The sequence below is a fragment of the Gasterosteus aculeatus genome, chromosome Y (genome assembly GCF_964276395.1).
Source record: "Gasterosteus aculeatus chromosome Y, fGasAcu3.hap1.1, whole genome shotgun sequence".
Taxonomy (NCBI): domain Eukaryota; kingdom Metazoa; phylum Chordata; class Actinopteri; order Perciformes; family Gasterosteidae; genus Gasterosteus; species Gasterosteus aculeatus.
In genome coordinates, this window is record NC_135709.1 from 11,110,223 (window position 1) to 11,128,431 (window position 18,209).

General features: G+C 40.6%; 1 pseudogene across 1 annotated transcript; it reads right to left on the reverse strand.

Moving 5' to 3' along the window:
• Window positions 1–207: 207 nt before the first annotated feature.
• On the reverse strand, window positions 208–15,287 carry LOC144391368 (centriolar satellite-associated tubulin polyglutamylase complex regulator 1-like; annotated as a pseudogene). Its single transcript, XR_013455274.1, has 13 exons — window positions 15,108–15,287; window positions 14,969–15,010; window positions 14,388–14,760; window positions 11,555–11,613; window positions 11,284–11,435; window positions 10,701–10,831; window positions 10,306–10,384; window positions 9,651–9,736; window positions 8,397–8,610; window positions 8,265–8,269; window positions 3,477–3,602; window positions 2,111–2,174; window positions 208–1,637 (listed from the first exon to the last, which is right to left on the reverse strand). The product of XR_013455274.1 is annotated as a centriolar satellite-associated tubulin polyglutamylase complex regulator 1-like (transcript).
• Between the last annotated feature and the right edge of the window lie 2,922 nt (window positions 15,288–18,209).

The window sequence follows — 18,209 nt, forward strand, 5'->3', positions numbered from 1 at the left end:
ACAGGCCACAGGTCCGTCCTTTGACCATCCCTAGTGCCCGTCTGTCGTCTCCACCAGTGAACTCGAGAACAATGGTTCCTACAGGTATTTATAACAATGCTTAAAGGTGTGAAAGTTAGTGTCCACACCTCTGGGAGTGGTCTTCTGGTGAGTTCAATGTAACTCGGATTTCGAATGATCCTTAGTCAATATCAGTTGTTGTTCAAGTATTACATGCATGTATTTCAGTTGATTACATTACATCAAATACAATCATAACTGTACATTGGTATTATTCTATTACAGTTGCAGATTTACAGTGGTTTTACAATATTGTCATTACTTTATTGATTACACAGTTTCAGAATCATGGCTGTATTCTGGTGTACACTATATGCATTTTTATTAATTTTATGAACCGGGTCGTATTTTTTTTTCTAATATCCTACAAAAGCATACATCGTTTAAGTCTTCATCTTTTAGCTAGTACACCTTCATTACAACAACCCATCATTAATGATCCCCGTTCATCACACTTCATCCTAAGATCTAAAACAGTTGTGGTTCAATTTTCAAGACATTTGCCTCAGTCGGCTGCCTTACATTAAGTTGTTCATTTATTACCTGACAGGAGAAAAAACTCCCCAAAAACCCTCTTTGGGGATAAAATTGGGAGAAATCCATAAAGGACGGCAATTGGCATCCGTCCCCAGGTTTTAACATCACATTGTGACAGAATGTTAATGTGTACAGTGTTTATATGATTTAAATGACTATGAATTGTGTTTGATTGAAATTGCATTCACTTCATCTAATATGTTAATGTAATAACTAATATCTAATAACACACAAACTATAATTCTAACACTAAACATTATTACACATACTATAATTTCCTGACTAGGGGTGCACTTCTGGTTTAAATCCCTAACACATGACACCTCTGGAAGTATTTATACAAAACTCAAAATAGGACCTTTTAATAGAAGAGAGGCACTAATCTAGTCTAATAAAATACGAACAGTCTTAATGTAACGTATTGGTTTCATTATGGCATGCTATCATGAGTCTTCTCCAATATAACAATCAAATTTCAGGTAGAATTGTGTGAACTGTGATTCAGCGTAGTTATACCACTCACTGTTAGCAAAATAAAAAATACTCCTAACTAAATTCTAAGATCACAGTAAAATTCTAAATTGCTCCAGAGCAGTTATATGTTCGTGTGCAGACATGGGACTATCACATGAGCAGGACATACTGTAGGCCAATAATACGTAGCATAATCAGTCCATCTTGAGTCCAAGGGTCCTCATGAAGACTCATTTCCCTTTTCTGGACATCACTGGTGGACGAAAAGCAGACGGTCTGTTGCTAGCTGGAGTGTGCTCTGGAGTGGTCCAGTACTATTTTGGGTTTACATGAAAGTTGTGACATAAAGCACACCACTGATGAAAGGGGAGGTGTCAGACTAGTGAAAGATTAGAGGTCAGTTTTCAGAGGAGTCGGTCTCTTCCGTGGAACCATCGCTTTCCACCTCAATCTTCCTCCTGTGGTGGATGTTCCTCCTGGGGGAAGCCCTCCTGTGCACCTCCTTCAGCCCCCCCACCGCACTACCGCTGCTGTTGCTGCCGGGACTTACTGAGATCTGAGCAATTCTGGAACGCACCGGGAAATGAACGAGATGTTAAAAGGAGAAAGAAAGTTAGGCGAAGTGAGACAGGAAGTAAAAGCCAAAGAAAAGGAGGACAACAAAATTAGAAAACATTGAGCAGACATTTAAAAAAAACATGTTATTCCCCTCCCTAAATACAGCTAAGTGTGTTAGCATATTTTATAATAGTTATCCTTTTCAGTATACAGTACACTTTGTGTTTATTTATTTTAGGGACAATGCACACTAATCAACAGGTGTACTGTAAGTGAGCTAGAGAGGCTAATTTCCATCTGCTGTCCCCAGCCAGATGTTTTTATGGCACCCTAAAATAAAAAAAAACATAAAAAATCTTGAAAGGAAATTTAAATTAAATTCATAGACAAATGGACACAGCCAACACACAGAAAAAAGAAGAAAAGAAAAGTATACGACAACAGACTAGAGCAACCATAATAGGCAGCAGCATGCTCTCACAGTTTGTCCAGGTCCTGGTCCATCTCTGGATCAATGAGAAACTCTGCCCTGCTGGGTAGTACCCCTAGGGATAGAGGGATGAAAGGGAACGTTAAGGTTTCTAATTATATATTGTTTAAAATGTAATCGCATTTTCTTATTTTTAGGTCTATTTTGTAACATTTGCCACTTTGGACTACAGAGGAAAAATTGTGTTTTGGCTAAGCATTTACTGCAATGTTTCTATTAATGTGCACTGTCCCTTATCGATGAAAACCCAATAACAGTTAGGCAGCCTAGTGTAGAAAGGGTCAGACAGTAGTTGAGTGGAGTTAATCTCGTAAACATAATAATAGGATTACCGTCAGAATTAATAACTATGACTAATAACAAAAAACTAGTAATCTGAACTCATTGCCAACTCATTTGTTACGGCTGCCGACGGCAACCTCAGGTGAACAGGGAGTCAGGCTGCAACCTCCCACGACGCAGAGGGAAGTCCGAAGCGGATCCGCCTGGAAGACTCTCAGCCAACCAGAAGAGGGCATTGGAGTGCGCGCCAGGCTTAAAAGGCCAAACGAATTGCAGCTGGGGGCGGCTACCAGATCCAGAGAATGACTGTGAGAGCGAGGAAGAGGGCCATGGCCAGGCACCACTGAAACACTGCACCTCACAGAACGTGTGTTAGCCACATTAGGAGCAGGGGTGCCATTGGGATGTATCTTTATGTTTTGGTTAATGTAAGCAAGGATTTTTGTTACTTGTTGGTTTTGGCATAGTCTTCCTTCTGAAGGTCTCCTTTTGTTCTATTCGGTTTTTGATTTACACGGCACCCCCGGCCCCTTCCCTCAGTTCGTACGCTCTTGTGTTTGATTCTTGTCTCCAAGAATAAATATTCTTTTTCACCCAACAAAAAAGTCTGGGTTTATGTATGCGTCCGTCTCCCCCTAGTGACTGGACGTAACACATTATATAGAACAGTAGTCCCTTGTAGTTTTACGTTGAACAAGTTAATATTTTGCATGATCCATAGATATTGACGGCGTAATGTAGAAAGCTTATAACGATGACACCAAAGAACTGAACTAAAGATTAACAGATTAAAAGTAACCTTTTAAAGAGTATCTTGTGGCCGCCATTTTAAGGGAGGAAAGTTTGAGTAAATCCAAATCCCTGTACTAATCTTATCAGTAGAACTAGCAATAGCAGTAGCATTATCAGTTGAAGTAGCAGTATAATAAGTAGAACTAGTAGTAGTAGTAGTAGTAGTAGCTTTAGAATTATCAGTAGAAGTAGTAGTAGTAGTAGCAGTAAAAGTGCCAGTAATAGTAGTAGTAGCAGTAGAAGTACCAGTAGTAATCCTACCACTTTGTCTGTTGAAACCTACCAATAGTTTGGTTGATGCTCTCGTGTTTGGCCAGGCTCATTAGGAAGCTGTAGTAATAGACTTTGTTAGTCTGTCCAAGTACTTCCCTTATGCAGTTTGAGGCTGGAGCTAACGTTTTTTTTTCCCCTTTGAAGATCAAAGGGACCGCAAAAAACGTGTCCTAACATGCAGACGGGTGTTTCACGTGTCTAGTTCACGTGTCTAGCTATCCATCAGATTCTATGACCTGCAGTGTTGGAAAAAGTACTCATTTACTTAAGTAAAAGTATGTAAGTATTACCATTACTATAATTACCAAGTTAAAGCTAAAGTACAAAATTAGCAGAAAATCGGGGTGTGACTGATATATATGAATATTGTTGTATATTGAATATTGCAAATGTTATATACAAGGATGCAACAGGGACAGATGCAGTTGATGCAGAAATATTCAGCGACCTCGTTGGACAAGGCAATGTGGTCCTGACAGTTTTCTCAGATCAGGGTGAGATATCAAGGCAGGTATAATAAAGCACTCTACACCTTAGTATATCATTTAATAATTTAAATGTTCTCTATTGCTTTAGAATTCTCTGATTTCTCCTTGTCTTCTGAGACGTCTGACTCAAGCTTCAGCTCAAGTGCATCAACTATAATCCTAGATGTTCCGAACAAGAGACAAAGAATTGAGGATACACGTGATGCTGTGTCTGCTAAACAGGTTGCTTAATGCTTTCACATTTTTTCACTCTGAGTCACTAGAAAAGCTGTTTATCACCATGTTTTGTATTCTCATGTTTTTGTTTTTTATTAGTTGATAGAAGCTGTGCTAAGAGGCAAGTCCGGAGGTGAAGAAGTACTACAGGAGTACCAAACAACAGAAACCCTAACAGATGCTGCAAGAAGACAAATGGTTAATATCCTGGTGGCTCACATGATTGACAATCATGGGTATGTTTGTTTCACATTGTTTTTATTTGTGCCAAATAAATGCATGACCATTGCACAAATGTACTAATTTACTAATTTAATATCTCCTCTCAGGAACTGCCCCACTAAAACAATCAGAGAAGATTATGCACGTGGGATAGTGATGCTGTTCCCTTCCCTTAAGGATCCATACTCCAAGAAGGGCTATGTAATAGGCATTATTATTGTTTAAACTTCCATGTCATGTTGTGACCCAAAACTGTGTGGATGACATTGATATTTGAATTCCGTGAGATTTCTCATGAGCCTGGTATTACAACACATTTCTTTTTTTCATTTCAGGAACACTTCTATGATGCTGCAAGCAGCACAGGATACATTTCTTGGCGTCTGAAAACAGTCCAGAGGAAGATTCGTGAAGGATCTGCACAGACACCAAATAGCCCAATTTTCTCCAGGAGGCCCAAATTGCCAAAGGACTGTTAATGTTGAAGGGCAGCTTGATGGTGATGCTTGCCAAGAGGCCATGTCTTAACCATACAGCAGACAATTCCCTGATTTCCAGAAGATGAGAGAGACCTTTCAGCATCGTCAGAAGCTTGTTAATGACCCAGGCAGAAGTGTTGATATACTCTCCAGCTTCCCAAGATTTCTTGATACAAAAGGATTGGTAAGTTTGGGATGAGATGTTTGGAATGGCTTGAAATTTGAAAGTATTTCCAGTAGTAGTCGTAGTAGTAGTAGTTGTTGTTGTTTAATATCTTCTTTCCTAAAGGTGGACCAAGACTTCACTCTCCTATTTGACGAAGACACATCCTCCAGGCTTCTTCAGAAATGATATTTGTTCTTCAAGCCAAATGTCATTAAAGAGGCTAAGCGGCTCACCTCAACACCAGAGTTGCGTCGCTTGGTGCAGTCAGCAGAAAGTCCCCCAGGAAGTGATCTTGATGAGGCAACAAGTGAGTGTTTTGTTTATTTGAATACCTTTGCTATCATTTCAGTTAAACTATAACTGCAATAATATATATATTTTTTATTCTGTGTCTCTGAACGTTGATCTGATTTTTGGGATAAGTGTGACTAATAGATGGATGACTCCTTCTCATTCTTAAAGTGTTACATTTGAAGAGGTTTTAGTTCATTCTTGTGACTGTTTGTCCTCAGCCTACGACCAAGAAATGGCCTCCCTGTTGTTGCTGTTACATCTCCTTCCACCACCTCCAGGGGGACTGATGTCTCCAAAAATTAGTGCATGTGATGCAGTTGAAAGACTTATTGTCTTTCATAAGGTAATTATATTATTAAGGGGATTATAATAATTTGTCATGTCAACTTCTTAGCCACATATGTAAATGAGGGTTGTGGATTGTAATTATGTCTTCATTCCCATCTTGCACTAGCCAATGAGATGTTTAAATAATCACTTCTATAATGTTTTTTTATTTGGCTGCACATTATTCTTGTGTCTAATGTTCAGTTTTCTGATCTCAACCATAGTCATGCTGCAGTTTGGAGGAGCATCTCCTAAACCAGCAGGGTCGGCTCCATACTTTGGAGGACCAATTTATTCCACAAAATCAATGTAGTTCTTCCAGTATTTCTTCTGAGACCAATGATTCAGGACATAATAAAGATCCAACTAAAGAAATGTGTGCATCCATCGTGGCCAAATTACAGGGGAGTGGGATATCCAACAGTTTGGTATCCTCAATTGTAGGAGATTTGGAAGAACTAACGAGTGAACTTCGCTCACAAGCAAAGCATACAGCTATTTCTGCTTTACCTATAACTGACCCCAACATATCTGTGATAAATGAATCTTTTGAAGATTATGAAAACCCGTTTTCAAATCTGAACACAGAATGGAAACAAAATAAATACTTCCACCAAAAATGGGGAGTTGTTGAGCCAGTAGAAATAACACTGGGAGTGAGATATGACAACAGGCGAAATCAGAAATCCGGTACTTATGATCAAGTACCTGTGAAGGATACTTTTATCTATGTGCCTATTTTTAGAAACATTGAAGTTCATGTGCAGAAATCCAGATATTTGTGTTTTGCTAAAGAAGGAGTGTAGTTTAGAGCCTGACACTTATACTGACTTTTTTGATGGAAGTTATTTTGAAACCCACCCTTTGTTTACAGCTAATAGACATGCATTGCAAATTCAACTATACTATGACGATTTTGAAACAGCCAATCCCCCTGGCTCCAAACGTGGAATACACAAAATTGGCTGTCTTTATTTTGTTGTAAGAAATTTGCCCCCAAAATTTAATTCGGTTTTGATGAACATTCATTTGGTATCACTTTTTCACACACAAGATCTGCGTAAGTATGGTTTTGATGTTATACTAGAACCGTTGATAAATGATGTGAAAAAACTAGAAAGCCAAGGGGTAAGTCTTCCATTTGTAGATGAGCAGGTATATGGTACAATCTGTCAGATCACTGGAGATAATCTAGGGATGCACACAATTCTTGGTTTTAATGAGTCATTTAGTAGCCGTCATTTCTGTCACCTTTGTTTGATTGAGAAGAATGATTGTCAAACGGTATACAGTGAGGATGATCCTAAAGTGATCCTTCGTGGAAAAGATATGTTTGATATGCATTGCCATTTAAGTCACTTTATGGTTTGAAAAAAAGATCTGCACTTAATTCATTGAGGTATTTCCATGTTTGCAATAACTATTCATTTGATATCATGCATGATCTTCTTGAGGGTGTGGTTCAGTATGAGATCAAATTGCTTTTTGGATATCTCATACAACACTTTATGTCAGAACAAGACTTGCTTTCCAGGATTTATGGTTTTGATTATGGATTTTTAGAACAAAAAAATCGTCCTACAAAGATTATTTTGGAGAGTGCTGGCAATGGCATTGGTTTGAATTCTATTCAGACATCGTGTCTTGTGAAAAACATCCCACTGTTGTTTGGTGAAATTATTCCTGCAGGAAACAAAAACTGGAATTTGTTACTGTTGTTACTTCAAATAATGAACATTTTTTCACCTTCTCTCACTCTAGGTATGACAATATATTTAAAGCATTTGATTGTTGACCACCACAAACTATTTAAGCACTTGTATCCACATAGAAACTTGATACCTAAGCATCATTTTAAGATCCATTACCCATCTTCTATAAGGAAAATTGGCCCCTTATTATATACGTGGTGTATGAGGTTTGAGGTCAAACACAAGCTGTTTAAAGATTCTTTAAAAAATGTCAAAAACATAACCAAATCGCTTGCTATAAAGCATCAGATGGCCATTGCTTATCACTGAGTATGGGCCCATTAAATCTTTTCTCTTCAGAGATGAGAATGTGGTCAACAATGAAATGCTTGAAACAATCTTGTCAAAAGATGTTTTCTCAACTAGTTGGGTTAAAGTTGATGGTGTAGAGTATAAAGCTGGACTAGTTATTTGCAGTGCAATGGAAGAAGACATGCCAGTCTTTTGTCAAATAAGTGATGTACTTTTGGTTGAAGATCACTTTTTTTTTTTGACAAACAAGCTATTTACAGAGAATTTTGATGACCATCATCATGCATTCAGAGTATTACGAAGTGCGGAAAGACATCAAAATGGAGAAGAAAGGGTGATTTAAGTTACTTTGAACGCGGCATGGTTGTTGGTGCCAGACGGAGTGGTCTGATTAAGTCACAAACTGCTGATGTACTGGGATTTTCATGCACAACCATCTAGGGTTTATAGAGAATGGTCTGTATCCAGTGAGCAGCAGTTGTGCGGACAAAAATTCCTTGTTGATGTGAGAGGTCAGAGGAGAATGGGCAGACTGGTTTGAGATGATAGAAAGGCACCCGTAACTCAAATAACCTCTCGTTACAACCAAGGAATGTAGAATACTAACTCTGAACACAACACAAATCCAAGGCATACTTAACCAGTATTCTGCAGCAACATGCCATCCTATCTGGTTGGCGCAGTGGGACCAGATTTGTATTTAAACAGGAATGAGACCCCAAACAAATGTTTTACCTGTGTTTGAACCTGTCACAGAGGGCATCAATGCACTGAGCTAGAGTGGACGGGTCTGCTCCGTCCTGCTGTTGCTGCTGCTTTTCCTTGCTGATGTTCTCTGCAGCCACAGAAGGGAGCAGGTCGATAGAGGTAGATGTGGGAACGATGACGGTGTTGGGACTCTTCCCTGCTAACAGATCCTGGTAGATCAGCAGCATGCTGTTCAGGAACTCTACAGAAACAGGAGAGTAAATTCTGTGGGGATTAGAGTCAGGGATGCCCACACATTTACGGCACACAAGCTACTTTTCAACCGACCAAGTCATGGCGATCTACCACTACCCTCCGAGGACCATCCAAATTTGATACAGCTCCATGTGGCTTACTTCTAAGCTAAGATTGCTCTTCACACATTAATGAAAGATAGCTTTTTATTTTGAAACGTAATGGACTAAATAATAATCAATCCAAATATAAAATATAGAGTATCAAACACAAACGGTTTATTTTCATCATTCACGAAGACAAGACAGACAAACACAAACACAAACCTTTTCCATTTTAGCTGTAGTACTATTTATTCATCTATTCAGCTTTGGTAAAAATGATGAGGTACTAAAGCTGAATGGAAGAGCTTGCTGTTCTTGCTGCTTGCTGTTATTTGAGCCAAATAATATCCCGTGGTAACCACATAGTTTTGCTTAGTATTGAACAGAACAGGGACTTCATGCTAATCCTATTCTGGAATCATTAGGCACTAGTTAATCGTCTCTAATCTTAGCATTGGTCAATATCTGCAATAGTTAGCACCTCAGTGAGATTCAATGAGGGGTACGGCCATGGTTTTAGTGTGAGATACCAGGTGTTAGAGATGTCGCCTGTAGACACGTCTCCCTTCTCTTCAATGTAATGGGACTAATTAGTGCTTAAACCACCAAAACAAAATTGGGAACCGGTTGCTCAAGATAATCCAGACATTGTGGTGAGCAGCTTCCTGTAGAAACGATAGTGCTCTGTTGGAGAGAGTTGGAGAGTTGGTTGGACATTGAAGAGCAGGCGTCTCAATGGGTGATAACTCCAACACCTGGCATCCTATACTAAAACTATGTATATAGGATATACATGGATGAATAGCATTACAGGGAAGATGCAAAACGTGTAGTTTAGATTTTTGGGGTGTACTGTCCATTAAACACTCCTATGTTAGCCAAACTGAGTGAACTGATTACGCCTGGAAATACTGCACAGAGCCATATGAAGCTTTTATTGTACTTGGGTAGTAGAACTGCAGCTGGAGGGCATAAAGGAAATTAGAAAAAGACATTAGACAGTCTACGACATCTTCCATCTGAACAATTCTAAAAGGAGAAGAAAAGACAAAGCAGAGAACCATTTATAAGTGCAGTGGTGAACTGGTCAAAAAACAATTAAATAACCCAGTAACATATCAAAGAAAAAAGAGTATGTGCCTAAAAGCCCCCCCAGACAGAAGCCTCCTGTGAACCAATATTGATAGCCATACTGGACGAGGGGACTTCTATATTTTGCGAAGCATTATACTATTCATACCGTATTTCACTTTGTAATTGTATAGCTTCTGTTAGTTACTACATTTTTTATCATTTTTAAACTCGAGGCAGTTAATTCTTCTTAAAAGGAGCGGAGGCTCTGTTCTGCTGTTAGACCCCACAAAAACCACTAGCCACAGTGGCGGGTGAGCAAAAATGTCATGCCCTGGATGTCTCTACTGAACTTTAGTTAGTCCAGTCACCATCCTCTTTACTCAACAGCATGTACCTCATGCCATTTTTTTCGAGATAATTGAAAAGGCAGAATGTAATGTTAGCGTTGCAAAGGTGTGACCTCTTTGGATTGGTAAGCAACAGCTCAAAGAAATAATAACATATATGAGTGTCTGTGAAGTGACCTGGCTGCACGCATCTCCAAAGGGAAGTCTGGACACAATAACTGCAGAAGCGACCTGTACTCCAGCGTGGACAGTAAGTCTGGAATACAACGCATGATATTTAAAGAACAGACCACAGTGACGCTCTAATTTCAATGTTAACAACAGTCAAATCCACTGGACTCAACGTGTCAATAAATTAGTATTTGGAAACAAAATGAAAGTATACTACGGTAAATTAGTTTTGACTTTGTATTATTCATTTACTCAACTTATTTTACAGTCTATAATAACTATGTTCATGTAATAACAAATGCAGCCTTATCTAGAGAATAGGGAAATTATTTAATGACTACAACAATCAAACTAGAACCCAAACACAAAAGGTTTGCATTCCAATTATTCCTCTAACTCACCACCGCTTTTGCCAATCTGTCTGTAACATCTCCAGAAGACTCTGATGAAGGAGGCCCTGTTATGGGGAGTGGCCCTGATGTAGTTATATTCTCTGAAGAGTACATGGTTACTGTTCTTCACACTGCTGAAACTACAAACATACAGAGTAATTAATAAATACAAAGTCAAGTCAAACTCAAAATTCACATTATCAGTCAGTAAAAATGAAAGACAACATGCTATCTTAAATATAATCACAGTTACTCACAAAATGTAGAGACAAATACTGTGCTGTAAAGACAAACAGGCCATTAAAAAAAAGAGTAGACTTTCTGCATCACATTTAGAATATTCTAACATACACATGTAGATTGTATTTTAGAATGTGTTTAATTAACAATCAGTGGTTTAGTAAACAATTCCAACACAATACACCAGCAAATACAATAGTAATTGAATGATTGTGATTATAATGGACACCAAATAACAGATGGTACCGAAGAAGTTTGCAATTTGTAGTGAATTGAAAATGTTTTAGTTAGTTCGTTTAGTTAGTTGGTAAGATGAAGTGGGTAACCATTGGACTAACAGTGTAGGACATACTATTCAGCGAAGTAGCGGATCAGCCCGAACGTGGTGTACTCCTATTGGTGGTCCAGGAGCTGGGTCACTGCGTCCCTCAGGTAGAACAGCACGTCCCCGTCCGCTGAGGCCAACACACACACACACACACACACACACAGCAACAGGGGGGGTTAACGTTAATTACGGGTGGCTTCTTAACAAAATACTCATGAGAAAAAGCGATGACATAGACATAGCTAGCGACCAGAAGAAGCTAACGTTAGCTGTGGACAGGTAACACAGATCCTACCGAGGTACTCGTGGCCAGGGACAGGGGAATATACCGGTTCACTCGAGTCACCCTCTCTACTAAAGGGACGCGTGCGACAGGTCGCCACACATATAAGAGCTATTGCTGTAGCTTTATGATGGTGCCGACTCAGCACCGCCCGTTCTCAACATGGATGTGGTCCAAATATGGTGGCCCAGATGTTGTGAGCTCCATCAATTAAATTCCCTCGAACAATATAGCCTACAAAGGTTCCCCTTGTTTGTTTTCCAACACAATTATAATCCCCACCATCATTGTTAGTTATATTAGTGGTATTCTTCGTAATATTAATATTGGCTATTTTATCTATTGGCCAGTGTTTTGTAACTTTAGCTCAATTAGCGAGGAGCTGTTTTAGTTCATTCCTTTGCCTTTGCCATCCAAGGACGTCCCGACATCCGGTTAAAATGTGACCCGAAACCAGGCAACGATTTGGTAGTTTATGTTTGCTCACCTAGCAACGGCGTACGCAACGGCAGCATACCGTGAATAACTAGAAAATGCGTTGGAATGCTGAAAGCTTAAAGCTAAAAGCGGAAATTATTATTTTTAAATAACGGAAGTCAAATGGTGCTACATACAGTACCGATGGACATATCTTCTCATTCAAGTCCAAACGTGTGTCTAACCGTTTGATTGGTACTGTGTGTTTATTTTCATACACTCTTTATAGAACAGTTTTTTTCAGTCTGTCTCGACAGGATTGTAGTAGTTATCAAATCATACACTTTGTACACACTATGTACCCGTGGGGTGGTGGGCCTAAAACCTCTCCCCATTGACATTTGCACGTTGCAGTTATCCTGTACATCAGGGGTGGGCAATTATTTTTCCCAGGGGGCCAAATGAGAAACTGAAAATATTTTGGAGGGCCAGGCCAAAATGCCAAACTGAGCTGGTAAGAGTGTATGTTATTATTTGTCAATTCAAAAGTGAGGTTAGCTTTCAAAAGTATAATTTATTCAAATATAATTTTCAAAATGTGAAACATTTGACTTATTTTCAGTCACATTAATAACAAAGGGCATTTTGAGTTTCATATACTATTGAAACAAGGATTTTCTTAGCTTTCCAAAGACATCACATCATCAGTCGGTGCCGGTGATCAGATGATGGTTTGACTTTTTTCAGGGTTTTCACGTGTTTGAGATTGTTGCTGCCTAGTTGCCTTCAAATGAATTGCAACTTTGTCATGAAGGCTTTCACATGGATGTGCATTGTTAGGGATTTAAGCCAGAAGTGCACCCCTGGTCAGGAAATTATAGTACGTGTAATAATGTTTAGTGTTAGAATTATAGTTTGTGTGATGTTAGATTAGTTATTACATTAACATGTTAGATGAAGTGAATACAATGTGAATCAAACACAGTTTATAGTCTTTTAAATCGTAGAAACACTCTGCACATTAACATTCTGTTACAATGTGATGTTGAAACCTGGGGACGGATGCCAATTGCCGTTCTTTTATGGATTTCTCCCAATTTTATCCCCAAAGGGTTTTTTTGGGAGTTTTTTCTCCTGTCGGGTAGTAAATGAACAACTTAATGCGAGGCAGCCGACTGAGGCAAATGTCTTGAGAATTGAACCACATGAACTGTCTTAGATCTTATGATGAAGTGTGATGAACAGGGATCATTAATGATGGGTTGTTGTAATTAAAGTGTACTAGTTATAAGATGAAGACTTAAACGCTGTATGCTTTGTTAAATTCACTCATTGGGGCATAAAGCCAACTGAATCTACATTGTGTGCATTGGAATGTGAGGGACAGATAGGACAGAGAGGTTTCAGGTTACAGCTGCAGCTTCACACCTCGACGTGAAGGGGACAGTCCAGGAGGTGGCCCTTTGGAGAAGAAGCCAATGACATTCAAATGCACCAAGGAAGACACACCTCAAGAGTTTTCAAAGGACCATGGCGGGGGAAAGGACTGGTAGAATCTGACCTGCAGCCGCCTTGAAAAGTCACTTTAGACTTGCTCAGAGGATTCTCTATTTCGCGAAATATTCCACTGTTCGCTTAGTATTTCACTTTGTAATTGCATTCCTTATAACGTTGTTTAGTTATTAAATACTTTTTGAATTTTGAATCTAAACGAATTGACTCATTCGTGTCCTCGTTTCCGGCCGGGACGAGAACAAAGGAGTGAGGCCTCCCTCGAGAGCTTTCCGAAACCCTAACAGCATTTCATGAGCAAAAAGGCCCTCGCCCTGCAGCTGTGTGTTCAGTTCATTCATCACTGCAGTCACATCAACAGCAAATGTTCAATCTGCCATCCAGTCCTTATCAGACAGCTCTGGGATGGTTTTGTCTTTTATCTCACAAAACTCTTTTATCTCTGATTTCAGAACTCAAAACCTTTTTAGCACTTTGCCCAGACTGAGCCATGTGACAGCTGTGTGGTACCGGACATCACCATGTTCGCTCTCTTGCTCCTCCAATAGTGAAACAAACTGCCTGTGATTCAATGCTCGCGCTCCGATGAAATTAACTGTTGTAGTAACAATTTCTGCTCTGCGGTGAGTTCACTCGCTTTATCTTTCATTCTTTTCAAAAGCCCAACATCCTTCCCAGTCAAATTTCGACATCCATCCGTGGTGACCCCTGCCAGTCTGTCCCATTGGAGTCCCGGTTTGTCCATGCATGCGTTTACCTCGGTGAACAGATCACTCCCCGTTGTGGTTCCTTTCATTGGCTGCATTGATGCCAGCTCTTCCGTAAACGTGAAGTCGCTCGTCATCCACCGGGGAGATATGAGCAGCTGGGCCGTGTGACGGACGTCACAGCTCTCATCCAAAGCTTCACACTTCACCTTGCAGCTGAAACTCCAGATTCTCCGCAATGTCCTCCACCCTCCTCGTCACGGTGCGGCGGGACAGCGGGATGTTGTAAACGCTTCTTTTTTCTCTGGGCAGCAGCGCTGCAGACTCGACCACGCACTCTTTCACAAACTGCCCCTCAGAGAATGGCTTAGTGTTCTGGTTCTGGTCGCTGCATCTCTGGCTGCGTGCACCTTTGTAAAACAGCCGTGTTGTTTTTCTAGCTTTGCTAGTAAATCCGTTGATCCGCGCTCGTTCGGCATCAGTCAAGTTTTTGTATTTATCGCCATGTTTGGTCTCGTAAAGCCGTTTCAAATTGTACTCTTTTAACACGGCGACATGCTCCCCACAAACCAAACACACAAACTTTGAAACAGAAGGTAGAGAGTTCAGGGGTGACCCGGAGGGGAGACAGGTTGTCAATCACACGCATTTCATGTGCACAGTTGACGTGCACCGTGAGAATAAATGGGCTTCGAAATAAAAGCAATGCGGTTTTAGTTAGAAAATATGTTTTTTTTTCTAAATGATGTAGTCTTTCGCGGGCCGGTCAGAATCATCCCGCGGGCCGTACAATGCCCAGGTCTGGGTTAAGGGCACAGCCGGAGGAAGTTGCCTGAAATGAGAGGGAGGTTAATTTTCAAAATAAAACAACAGGAAATTACGAGACACAAGACGACTTGACTAACACCGTTTCCTGGACATGACAGTACCCCTCCCCCTTTAGGGATGGCTCCTGACGGACTTCCGCGGTTGTCGAAGTCCCTGATGAGATCCGGGTCCACGATGAACCTATCGATGAAGCAACACTTGGCCGTTTGCGTACGGCCAAGAGTCGCTGGGACCAAATCTGGGAGCCAATTTCCGGGAGGTGACACTGCGGACCATGGCATGGACAGACGGGACGACGACCTCTTTCTCGGTCTCCTGAAACACGGGTGGTTGGTAGCCAAAGACACACTGGAAGGGAGCCCAGTGGCCACTGTGGGGAGAGTATTGTGGGCATATTCGACCCAGGTCAGGTGTTCGCTCCAGGACAAGGGGTTCTGGGATACATTGTTCTCCTGATCCCTGGATGGCAGGTAAGCTTTGAGGTGTGAGCCCAGTGAATCACCTATGGGCGCATAGCAACCGGAACAAACCGGCGAATAACTGGACAACCTCCAGGTGTAGGGTTCTCACCATTAGCACGCTTCACCTCTGATTCTATCTGCCACGTTACCGCTCCTACCACACGGTGCAGTGGCAGGATTGGCTCAGGTTTCTTGGCTGTGGGCTTGGGGTCAAACAGACGAGACAGGGCATCCGGCTTGGTGTTCTGGGACCCCGGTCTGTAGAACAAAACAAAGTCAAAGAGATTAAAGAACAGTCCATCTGGCGTGGCGAGAATTCAAGCGCTTAGACTTGTGAATATACTCGAGGTTCTTGTCAGTCCAGACAATAAACGGGTGTTGAGCCCCGTTTACTTTACTTTACCGCGAGCAACTCACGGTTACCAACATCATAGTTCCGCTTCGCGGCCAAAAGTTTCCTGGACAGGAAGGCACATAGATGTAGTTTGTGGTCCTTTGCAGACCACTGAGACAGGACCGCCCCCACACCGTTGTTAGAGGCATCCACCTCCACCACAAACTGTCGACTTGGGTCTGGAACTGTGCGAATGGGGGCCGTGGTAAACTTCTCCTTGAGCTGGGTGAAAGCCTCCTCAGCTTGGAGAGACCACAAGAATAGAGCTTAAGGAGAGTTTACCCTCCACTACAGCCCTGCCCTTAAATAACCTCCAGGTGCCCACAGTATTACCCTATTAGTGGTCCAATAAACCAAACTATGCATACTTGTTGACAAAAAATGATTAAACTAAATTGAACACAAAACAGAAAAAGCTATCTCTAATACTATATCAACCTAAGAAACCAAACAATAATATTATATACTATATATACTATATTAGTATCCTCTTTAGTTGTAAATTTGATTAATTTCCTTGATCCTTTCCTTGATTACAGTACAGTTTACAATAGACTGTAATGTTCTTAATAGAGAAGCAACCAAGAGCCCCATGGTAACTCTGGAGGCGCTGCAAAAATCCACAGATGAGGAGAGAAAATTCGTCCACAGGACATCTATTAGTCGTAAACTCCACAAATCTGGCCTTTATGACAGAGTGGCAAGAAGAAAACTGCTGTTGAAAGTAAACCAGATAAGACTAAAACTGACATATCTCAATGCAAAATGTTCAAGATTCAAGATATTTATTGTCATGGTGTACAGTTTAACAGGTTATTCTGTACAATGATATTCTTATTTTACTATGCCCTCCTTCCACAGAGCTACAGATGTATAATTAAAAACTTAGTAAAAAGAAATATATACACACTAAAGAGCACAATGTATAAATGTCTGTTCTGGGTGGTGGAAACCCAACACTGGCCCTCATCCTGAGCACCCCATTCCAACAGGGAAATACGGTGGTGATAGCATCATGCTGAGGGGTAGCTTCAGAGCTTCAAAGTCGAAATTATGAGATAAAAAGTCGAAATTATGACTTAAGATATGCGCATGCGCAGCTTCCGTGACGCGGTCACAACGTCGCTGGTTTTGCAATGTATACGCTATCCAACTCTCAATGGGGTAACTATTACGGGTGACTTTTTTAAAATGTAAGATGTTATACATGACCATACGTTATCTTAATCAGTTCACTGTTAACGCTAAGCACGTTACAAGATCGAAGTTAATGTAGTTTTGGCTACAATATATTTTCACCGTTGATGAACCATGTTCCCCTGAGGTAACGTAACGTTAAATGTTCGTAAACGGAAATGAAAACTGGCAGTAATCAGCGATGTGTTCTGTATGTTTCTCAAAGGAGGATAACATCAACGTAGCGCTTTAAACAATATATGGTACATGTTGAAATATCCCATGAACGTCATTACAACGCGATGCGTTGACCCGGCACGCGAAAGATAATGTTATGGCGCATGACCAGGACACTCGTCATTGTACGCTTTTTCCGGTCCTTTTTTTGTCTATGGCCCGGGAAACGTCAGTGATGTTGATTCATACACGGAAATTAAAACTGTTAGTAATAAGCGATGTGTTTTCTGTATTTCTCAAAGGGGGATGACGTGATTATGCTGGTAACTGAACATTTCTATTAAAGTCAAAGAACAAAAGTGTGGTATTTAGACGTTTGATTTAAGATCACATTTGAGGTAAACTTTTATTCAACAGAGGTGTTTGAACCTTCACAAGATGGAGGACCAGTGACTACTTAAGTTCACGGCATGTACCTGTTGAAGACATACAACGATTGGAACACGAGAAGGTAGCTGATCTAAGAAATGCTTAAATTTTGATTAAACATTAAAAAAAACTAAAGTTAAGAAGAGCTTTATAAATATCTGGTATCGCAAATGCAGGTTATTCATTGTTACAATTTATTTCACAGAGCATAGAATTAATAAAGTATTCCTTCGTTGTAGATTGATTCCAGTGTCATACACCTCATGACAGATGACCAGCTGAGAGAGTACCTGCCATCCGATGGTGCTCGTCTGGCTGTGTTTGGCTTCTGCAGACGGAGAGAAAAAGAACCGAGCAGTCGCAAGTCAAAGATCTTTGAGCGACTGAGAGGAAAGCTCTCACAAAACAAAGATGAGTATGTATTTCCGAGAAAGCATCAAACCACTCCAAAGAATGCTCAAAAAACTCAGAGAAAAATTGAGATAGGATGGATGAATTTCCGCGAAGGGGGATTTTTACAGATGCGCGCCAAAAAAGGGAGGGGGAACCAGAAAAGAGAGTGTCCC